Source organism: Urocampus carinirostris, chromosome 12 (assembly GCF_059441175.1).
Source record: "Urocampus carinirostris isolate Australia breed hairy pipefish chromosome 12, RoL_Ucar_1.0, whole genome shotgun sequence".
Lineage (NCBI taxonomy): Eukaryota > Metazoa > Chordata > Actinopteri > Syngnathiformes > Syngnathidae > Urocampus > Urocampus carinirostris.
In genome coordinates, this window is record NC_142360.1 from 19,582,364 (window position 1) to 19,592,425 (window position 10,062).

General features: G+C 40.4%; 1 long non-coding RNA gene across 1 annotated transcript in view; it reads right to left on the reverse strand.

Annotated features, from left to right (window-relative positions):
* Positions 1 to 10,062, reverse strand: part of LOC148355195 (uncharacterized) — a 34,603-nt gene that overhangs the window by 3,651 nt on the left and 20,890 nt on the right. The window lies entirely within an intron of this gene.

Consider the following 10,062-nt stretch of genomic DNA (forward strand, 5'->3'; position numbering starts at 1 on the left):
CCAAACCAAATGCTATCGCCGGCCACTACAGGGCCGTGTTGGGTTCGTATAGTGTAGTAAGTTGGTCCGAGTGTAAAAATGAATCAGTCAACTGTTAAAACAAACCAGTTAACACATTCTATAAGAAAAATTATTTTTCCCCATTGTTGGTGAATAAATGTGTTGTGTGCCAACCACATGTCCATTATCTGCTCAGTAGAGTCGCGGGGGTGCTGGAGCCCATCCCAGCTATCTTCGGACAGTGGGCAGGGGACACCCTGAACTGATTGCCAGCCAGTCGCAGGGCACATAAAGACGGACAACTCACTCACTCATTCACACCTAGGGAAAATTTGGACCGACCGATTAACCTGACTTGCATGTTTTTGGAATGTGGGAGGAAACCGAATGCCCGGAGGAAACCCACGCAAGCACGGGGAGAACATGCAAACTCTGTACAGGAAGGCTGGTAGCTGGATTTGTTCCCATGACCTCAGATTTGTACTGCAGACGCACTAACCACTCAGTCGCCGTGCCGCCCAAAAAACAGGATATCCATCCATCCATTCATTGTCTGCACCGCTTATACTCAGTAAGGTCGTGGGGGTGCTGGAACCCATCTTTGGGCAGTGGGCAGGGGACACCCACACGGGGGAGGCTGCGGTACCTGGACTCGACCCCTGAAACTTCACACCGTGGGGCTGCGCGCTAACCACACAGCTGCCTTGCTGACAACTACATGTCAGACACAAAATAAGAAGATAAAATAACACAATTGGCACATTGAGCTTACTGTAACCACCATTTATAAGGGACTCGGAAATAAATAAATGAAAGGATAATTCGACATTAAAATACATTTTTTAATTTGATGGGGAAACACATTTTATTAAATATCTGATCAAAGGACAACATTTCCAGATAAAATTAAGTACCGTATTTTCCGCACTATAAGGCGCACATAAAATCTGTTTTTTTTTTTTAAAGCTGACTATGCGCCTTAAAATCCGGTGCGCCTTATATATTGATCAATATTGAATTGCAAGGTCTCACTTCTAAGAGAAGCAGTCACCGACTCCATTTTTCGCGTAGAAGAAGAAGTGCGCTGTGTATACTGGGAAATATTAAACAACGATTCTCTTTTATTTCTGTGTTTGTATAAAGACCCTGAAATGGCTCCTATTAAGAGACACGCTTACAACGCAGAGTTTAAACTCAAGGCGATCAGTCACGCAGTAGAACACGGAAATAGAGCAGCAGCAAGAGAGTTTAACACTAATGAATCGATGTTGCAAAAGTGGAAGAAGCATGAGTATGAACTGTCTACGTTTTACATTTTACAGTTATTATGTTATTGCTTTATTGTTATTGTTTTGCACTTGTTATTGTTTTTGCACATTACGAGTGTCACTATATTGCGATTGCACTAACGTTTAATGTACCATAACAGTATCAGACGTTTTTTTGCGTGTTGACTAAATGGAGGAAAAGTAAAATGTTATGCCTTGCTGTTGTTCAAAGATGTTAAAGATGTGTCACGAAAATGCTTTGCCTCAGAGAAAATAATAAAACAGCTGTTTATTCATTTTGGGAGTGAATGGAGTTGTGGAAAGCTTGTTTGTTATCTATTAATAAAGTTTGACTGACCTATCTGACTGTTTTGTTGACATTCCCTTCAGCGCGGCACCATCTAACGGTTGCATAACGTAACTACATCCTCTACTGTAGCCAAGTCAAGTCACATTTATTTATATGGCCCTTAATCACGAAAATGTCTCAAAGGACTGCACAGGATTACAATTACAAAATTGCACAATTACCTGATCTTAAACCAGCATGCACTTATAGCGCCTTATAATGCAGTGCGCCTTATGTATGGAAAAAGTTTTAAAATATATCATTCATTGAAGGTGCGCCTTATAACACGGGGCGCCTTATAGTGCGGAAAATACGGTATTTTAATTAGAGAAAATGAATTGTTATTCCTTGTTTTAACAAAGTTCTAGTAAGAAAAACATCAATAGTGAGTGCCGATAGCCACTCTTTATCGTTGCTCACCTTGAGCAGAACACGCAAGCATGCGTAGACAACAGACAGAACCTGCGATTATGATAGCAATCCTTAGCACAACATTGCTTGAATTTAGGAAACTAAATCTCTCCTTTTCCTCATTGACTTCACCTGTGATGGTGAGAGTCACAGTGGATGAAAAACCAGAACTAGACGAATTACAGATAGGTTTTTTTCCCCCCTCCTATCAAAGCCGCGGTAGGAATTGGAATGTTCCTTTGACAGTGGACTCATGAACTCTGAGAAACCAGCAACACCCATGGATTTGGGATTCCCTGAATAGTAAACATTGGAATTGTGATCCTTTTACCTTCATTTGAATTGTCAATAAAATTTGAAGTGTGTTATTGTGTGTGTGAGAAATATTTTGCAAAAGGTAAGGATGTTTATTTGGCTTTCATGGAGTTGGAAAATGCGTATGACAGAGTTAAGAGAGAGGCGTTGTGGCAGGTGATGGTAATGTATGGAGTGGGTGGAAAGTTGATGGAAGCATTGAAGAGTATGTATGTGAACAGCAGAGCATGTGTAAGAGTAGGGAGTGAGAAAAGTGAGTGGTTCCCTGTGTTGACTGGTGTGAGACAGGTGTGCGTGAAGTCACCATGGCTGTTTAATCTGTACATGGATGGTGTGGTGAGAGAGGTGGATGCAAGAGTATTTGGCAGAGGTTTAGAGATGATAGATAACAGTGGAACTGAGTGGCAGGTAAGTCAGTTGTTTGTAGATGACACGGCGCTTGTGGCTGATTCTGAGGAAACATTGAGAAGGTTGGTCATGGAGTTTAGAAGAGTGTGTGATAGGTTTAAGTTATGTGTGAATGTTGGGAAAAGTACGGTGATGAAGTGTTCACGTGATGGAGTGGACATGGCGTTAGAAATAAGTGTGCATGGACAGGTGCTGGAAGGAGTTGAAAGCTTTAGGTACTTGGGTTGTAATGTGGCTGCTGTTGGTAATGGAGTGCGAGGTACTCCACAGATTAATCAAGGAAGCAAGGTTTTTGGTGCTCTGATGAGAATGATGAGCAACAAGAGTATGAGAATGGATGTTAAAAGGGGACTGTATGAGAGTCTGATTGTACCAACTGTGTTGTATGGTGCAGATATTTGGAGCCTGGCCGCAGATTTGAGAAGGAAATTAAATGTTTTTGAGATGAAGTGTTTGAGGAGTATGTTAGGAGTGACAAGATTGGATAGATTGAGAAATTAAATTGTGAGAGACAACTGGAGTAGTAGTGGAAATGAGCAAGCGTGTGGATGATAGAGTACTCGGTTGGTTTGGACACATGGAGAGCATGGATGAAGAGCAAATGTTGAAGAGGATCTACAGAGCAGAAGTCAATCGAAGGAGACCAAAAGGAAGGCCGCGATTGATGTGGATGGATAGTGTTATGAGTGCTCTGCAGGAAAGAGGTCTAAATATAATGGCAGCTAGAGCTCTTGTTGGTGATAGGAATCAGTGTAGAGGTGTTGTGAAAGGATAGTGGGATGTTTGGACGTGTTCTAAGGGATGGGCAGGGCACCCGTGTGATGCAGCAGGGGTAAACCAGTGAAAGCTGTTGGGCCCTGCTGTTGAACACAAGAGTGTGTTGTGTCACCCTGACCCGAGTGACATGGTCGCTTTCTTGTGTCCTGTTTCATCTGGAGGGACGAAAGCATGACCAACTTGGGTGCCGAGGTGCTTAACTTGTTTGGGTGTTTGGGCATTTGGGTTGACCATGGTCCAAAAATGTTTGTGTGTGTTTTTTTACTACTTTTCCCTTTTATCCTTTTATTTTTTAATTTTATTTTATTGTCTTTATTTTTGTATGTGTTGTCTTGCTGTCGGTCACCCCTCTCGAGGTATATGACCAGGGTAGATAGATGGATAGATAGATGGATAGATAGATAGATAGATTGATAGATAGATGGATAGATTATTGTGTGACTTTAAATTTTGACGCGAAACAGATTTAAGTTGATTATAAAACACTACCTTTGCGCACAAATGTACATATTGCAACTAATAATAGGTTATAAACCAAAATTAGAGTAGACGACTGGTCATTAAATTGAAATAAAAATAAAGGGTTAGGAAACCGACATGGACAAAATTTATAATTTCTCATTGAACACCTTAAACCAAATAAGAGTTTCCTTCATATGTTTTCATTATACGTTGTCAATTGTCCTGATCCTTGTTTATTGACGTCTTTTGTTCAAATACATTTTGACTCCTGTGTTTCCGCCATTCGTTTTACCACTCACCAAACATCGAACTAGTTCAGAAGCTTTACTTCCAACTTCTAAACATTATAGGTAATACACTATGAACATATTTCGACCTGCGAAATTAAAGTATGCTGCAAGGTGTCGAGTTAGAAATAAAGAGTCGCCTCAGTAGGAGAGCTATTTCTTACAAGCAATGCTTTCATTTCACCACCTATGAAAGTATCCCCAAAACAGCCTCAATGTTTGAAACGCGACGGGGTTAAAGGTGTGTTTTTATTGGTGCAGTGTGTATAATCGAGACTTAACCAGGCTTGAAAGGCTGAAAACTCTCCCAACCACAGGTTAAACCCCTCCTGCTAAAACTGTCAGCTTATTGGCATCTGCCTGGTGCTGATAACTGCTCAGGTGCCCCCTCCACTTTATAGAAGTGCTGAATAAAGCTCCTACAAGCTTTGTGCAAAGGCATCGAGAAACGCGGCCTAGTGTTTTTACTGGTCTCTTTGAAGCGCCTTAAAATTCAGCTCAGGATTTTCCTGTCGACGAGCTCTCGTGTTTACCTCTTCGAAACATCAGCGCAAAGTCGGAGTAGTTGCCCTTGGGGGTAGCTGACGGGTTATCTGTCTTTGTTGTTTAGTTTGAGGTAGAGAGACTCCTCGCTACTTCGCGCTTCGGTTATCGCCGCTTCATTGCTTTGCGGATTTTTAATTGAATTGTCTTTATTGTCACTGATTTTAGTCTATTGTGCACTGTTTTCTGTGGCAGACAGCACACAACAAATGCTATCACGGGGGAAAGTTGTACGTGTGTGTGTGTGGGGTGCCTGGACTGTGTGCGAGACCGTGATAGGCTAGTGTATCCTGTCAGTCAAACAGCAGGGGGGGCGCATAAGTCAATGTGGCCACCCAAAACAAATTATGGAGCACGGCGACAACTGGGTTTTAGGGGCTTGTTACATTGAAAAAAGATTTAATCAATTAAATCAGACTATAAGGTAATCACAAGAGCGCAAAGAAATGGTGATCGCCAGTGGGGGTTTCCGTGGATCGTTATTGGATCAGGTAAGGGACTAGGGTGGCATCGAAAGAGAAAGCAATAGCGATGCTGAATATTTAGCCTACTGCTAAGCAGTGTTCCCTCTAAGCTGCGCGCGTGCGCAATTGCGCACTGCTCGCACATTCTCAGCGCACAAGAAAATCTAGCCAGTGCACAAAAATGAGGGCTCAAAATTACTAATTAAGAAGCGGCCTAAGTCAAAATTACAGTGCATAAAGGTAAAAATACAAGGGTTCCCCTGATGTTGTGTCCTAAATGCCGTATTTTGAAGTCAATGTCAAACGAAGTTGAAAAGTAAAGTCAGTAGAGTTTGTCGAGAACCGGCTTCTTCGGCTCGGCTCACTAAAAGGAACCGGCTCTAAACGGCTCTTCAGGTTGTTTTTGCGTCTTTAATCCCAACATGACCAAATATTATGTAAAACTATGCACAAAATGACTTAAAAGAAGGGGGGAATAGAACAAAAAAGAAAAAAATACCAAAATGAAAAAGTAGTGAAAAGCTGAGAAAAAAAGAAAAGAAAGAAACGTAGGAAAAGAGTAAATAGAGAACAAAAAGAAAAAAGTAACAGCTCGGAAAAAATAAACACAATGAGACTTTTTTAAAGGAATTTAAAAAAAAACACGTAAAAAAGAAGAAAAAGTTTGTGTTGCATTCAAATAATTTCCAATTATATCAAGTGAATCTTGTTGCCAACATTGTACTTCCACTAAAAATGTGATTAAGTACAGTTCTGTATCTTGCAACTGACTAAATAAGCCCCCCAAAATGTTGATATTATGCGACAAAATATATCAGGAAAAAAAAAGAAATGGATATCTTGTGAAAGAATTGTAAGAACAAACGATGTTTGTCGGCCGTACAACCTTTGCAATAGTACATGAGTCAATTCATTCAAATGAGAAAAATAATTTTGCATTGCCGGAAACTCAGCAAAATGTCAAGTTTTGGACATGTTTGATAATTAATCATCTTGCCACACTTGGGATTATGGTTGCTCACTGTTGTTTCAAGCGTTGCTCACCGACTTTGTGTGAACGCTCAGACCCGTGGAAAATTAGAGGGACCATTGCTGCTAAGGCTACGTAACAAACCACCACTCCCGAGCTTGTATCTCACAATAAAAAATTTCTTTAGGCTTAAACTTTTGAACCCACTGTTAATTTTTAAACTGTAAAACATCAATATATTAGTTCAACCTTTTTGCAATATGCACTTTGGCGCGGTAAATTCTGTGATTTATTTTGAAAGAAATTTCTCGTAAAGAGCATTTGCGTAGCAACCTGTCACGACCAAAACGGAATCAGGACCTAATTGCGTAATGTTAACAAGTTTTATTGATAGAAAGAGGAAGGGCAGCGCCCGCGATACAGTGTTTGCTGGACGCGGGAAGCAAGCCGCTCACACAATCGGATCTTGATCCGAATAGGGAAGTGGAACTTCTGGAGCGGGGATGGCGGTGTCGCGGACGGAAAGACAGGTCGATAGCCGGGACAGGAGAGCAAAGGTGGTCGTAATCAAAAACAGGTCGGAGCCGGAGACAAACGGAGAGATCAGGAACGGACAGGGTGGAAAAACGTTAGCAAAAACGGGACAGGTGGGAGTCAGGGTCAAAATGCTTGCCTTGTAACAACAGAGGTTCGCTGATGGACTGACAACCGGAGAGCGACAGGACTGGGCTTAAAAAAAGGACAGGGAACCAATCAGGTAGCCCGCAGAGGCTGGCGCCATATGAGCGGGCACAGGTGATGCTAATCAGTAATCATGACACAACCAAAATTTTCAATCAATTAAACATTTTTTCCAAAAAGAAATGTCATATGGAACATACACATTTTCCTTTTTACACAGTGATCTGATAATTCCTTTGCTTTGATAATGATTTTTGGACATGCAGACTTTCCCAAACACTGTGGTATCCACAGATGGGATACAATCTTTGTTGGGATCCCTCACCAATTGGATATTTGAATAACGCGCAGATAACAAGGAGATATTACTCCAACATATTTTGCATAGTCACCAGGTAAAATAGTTTGATTGTAAATTTCAATCAATTCAAAAAGGGGGTATAGATGGCCGACCCTATCAAATAACTGGAAAACCATTATAATATTGTTGTCAAACCACTGTTGATTAAAAAGAGATTTATGGTCGTATAAAATGTCCTGATTGTTACATCTACCGTATTTATGCAGAGAGAAATTGTGTTGGAAAACAAGAGACCAAGAAAGAAAACCCTATCTGTGGACGGAAGACATTCTTATCGGGATTTTATGAATAGTGTTATTACAAGCCAAGAAGAATTGTATGCCACCAGGGGTGTTGCCATAGGGGGGCAGTGCTCACCCACAGATATGCTCTGCCCACCCAAAGAAAAGTGGATGTAGAAAAAATGAAACAAAAGAAGAAAAAGCAAAAAAATAAGCATAAAGCTTGGAAAGAAGAAACAAAAGAGGAGAGAAAGCAAAACACAAATAAAAAATAAGGAAAAAAGTAGGACAAAAAAGATCAGTATATTAGCAATAATAATGTAATATTATGCACAAAATAATCAATAATTATTTTTTAAATAAATGAAAAAGAATTACCCTTATATTAAATTATAATAGCATAACAAACTGCAAAATACAAGAATAAAATCAACAGTTTTTTTTTAAAAAGCTTGAAAAACACTGGAAACGTAAAAAAAAAATATTTACAAATCTAAAAATACGATAAAATCCAAACCAATTTAATGACAAGGGGTGGAAAAGGGTAAATAGAAGGGAGCTGACTGTCCACTGTTTTAAATAATTAAATATCAAATATGCATTTGATATTCCCTCCTAAGACTCATGTCTGGTGACGCCGCTGAATCCCACCCAGTTTGGACAGATTGTGGAACGGCATGGTGTTCCAAATAGAGTCAAGATTTGTTATCAGGTGTAACTAACACCAAATAGATCTGTAATGAACAATTTAAACTTCCAAAATCAAGAAATTGCAATAATCCTTTTTCTTATAGTTGTCTGAATCTGGAAGTCTACCCAACGCAGCGTACAATGCATGGTGGACAAACACCCTCTTGTGGTAATATTTGCGAACTACACTCTGATACTCATCCAGCTATACATCATCTGCACAGCTTTTCCTCGGTAGGGTCGTGGGGGTGCTGGAGCCCATCCCAGCCGTCCACAGACAGTGGGCAGGGGACTCTCTAAAATGGTTGCCAGCCAGTCACAGGGCACACAGAGACAGACAACTCACTCGCTCAATTTCAGGGTTGGGTAGGGTTACTTTAACTTGATTACTTTTGGATTACTCCAATACCAAATATGCTAATAAAAGACAAAAGAAAAACCAAATATGAATAAAATGACTCAATTTTGTGCAGGCTTGGGAGGTAACGGAATACATGCAACGGCAAAAATGATGTTGGCAAGCTGTTTGGATTTATTTTCATTTTGTTTCTGTCGCATTTTATGTTAGTTTTGCCGGAGATCAAAGAGATCAAAGCCAGGAGAGAAAGCTTACCACGTGTTGTGAGTCATAATTTTATTCATATTTAGTTTATTTTGTCTTTTATTAGCATGTTTGCTATTGGAGTAATCCAAAAGTAATTGAAAGTAATCAAGTTAAAGTAACCCTACCCAACCCTGTCGCTCATTCACACCTAGGGACAATTTGGACTGGCCATGTTTTTGGAATGTAGGAGGAACGTGAAGTGCCCAGAGGAAACCAACGCAAGCATGGAACACGCCAACTTAGCAGAGGAAGGCAAGTAGCTGGATTTGAACCAGGGACCTAAGAACTGTGCCGCAAACGCTCTAACCACTCATCTGCCATGCCGCCCTTCGTTAATCCCAATTACACAAAAATATTAACCCCTTTAAGAAATTGTGACCATACATGTTTTAGGCGTCACTTTACCAAAACAAAATGTTTCTGTCTGCTTCCATATTCTGGTAGCTGTTAAACCAGAGAACTAAGTTCTTCTGTGGGGCCGGGTCGAGACTTTCTGTTCTTAGTATTGGATACAAATGTTTAGCTTTTTTCGGAATTATTCGTGCTCACACAGCCTAGAATATTAAATAACCCAATATATTACATTCATGCATGAAAAAGGGATCTTTTCTAAACGCAACACACACACACACACACCTGCCAACACTACCGCTTTAAGCATCAGACTACAGCTTTTAGTCCCCTTAACCCAATCGGTGCCATAGAGTATAAATACGTTTTCAGAGGCATTGCCCCTAAATGCCAAACTGTAAAAATATGTTTTTTTCTTATTTTATTTAAAATACAAAAACTATTATAAAGCTTTTGGTGATCCTCATCAGTGGTATTGAGACTCTGGGAATAATTTGGGTATGATAAATCACTCTTAGAGATGGCATTATTGGCTTTGATCATATCTTGGTCCACAGATCATGGCAGCCTAACTTCCTTTTCCCGCCGAATGCGTGTGTGTGGTTGGCCCAATGCAGTGAGTAGACGTACTGAAGCAGTGTGCTGAGATTTGCAAGGCATGGACAAATGGGCAAGAACTTTAGGAGAGCTTTTTCTTTTCAAAAAAAGATGACAAAGTCCCATCGTCATTGTCTGGTCAGAGAGAGGGACCCAAAGCATGCCAACATCTGCATCGACCAGTGGGCAGAGATGGGACTAATTTACAGGCTCCAGGCGTTGTTGCTGTCATACACTTTCTGGACAAATTTCAAACATATTTCCTATGTATTCTTTTATTGATGTTCACTGTGTTTTGTGTAC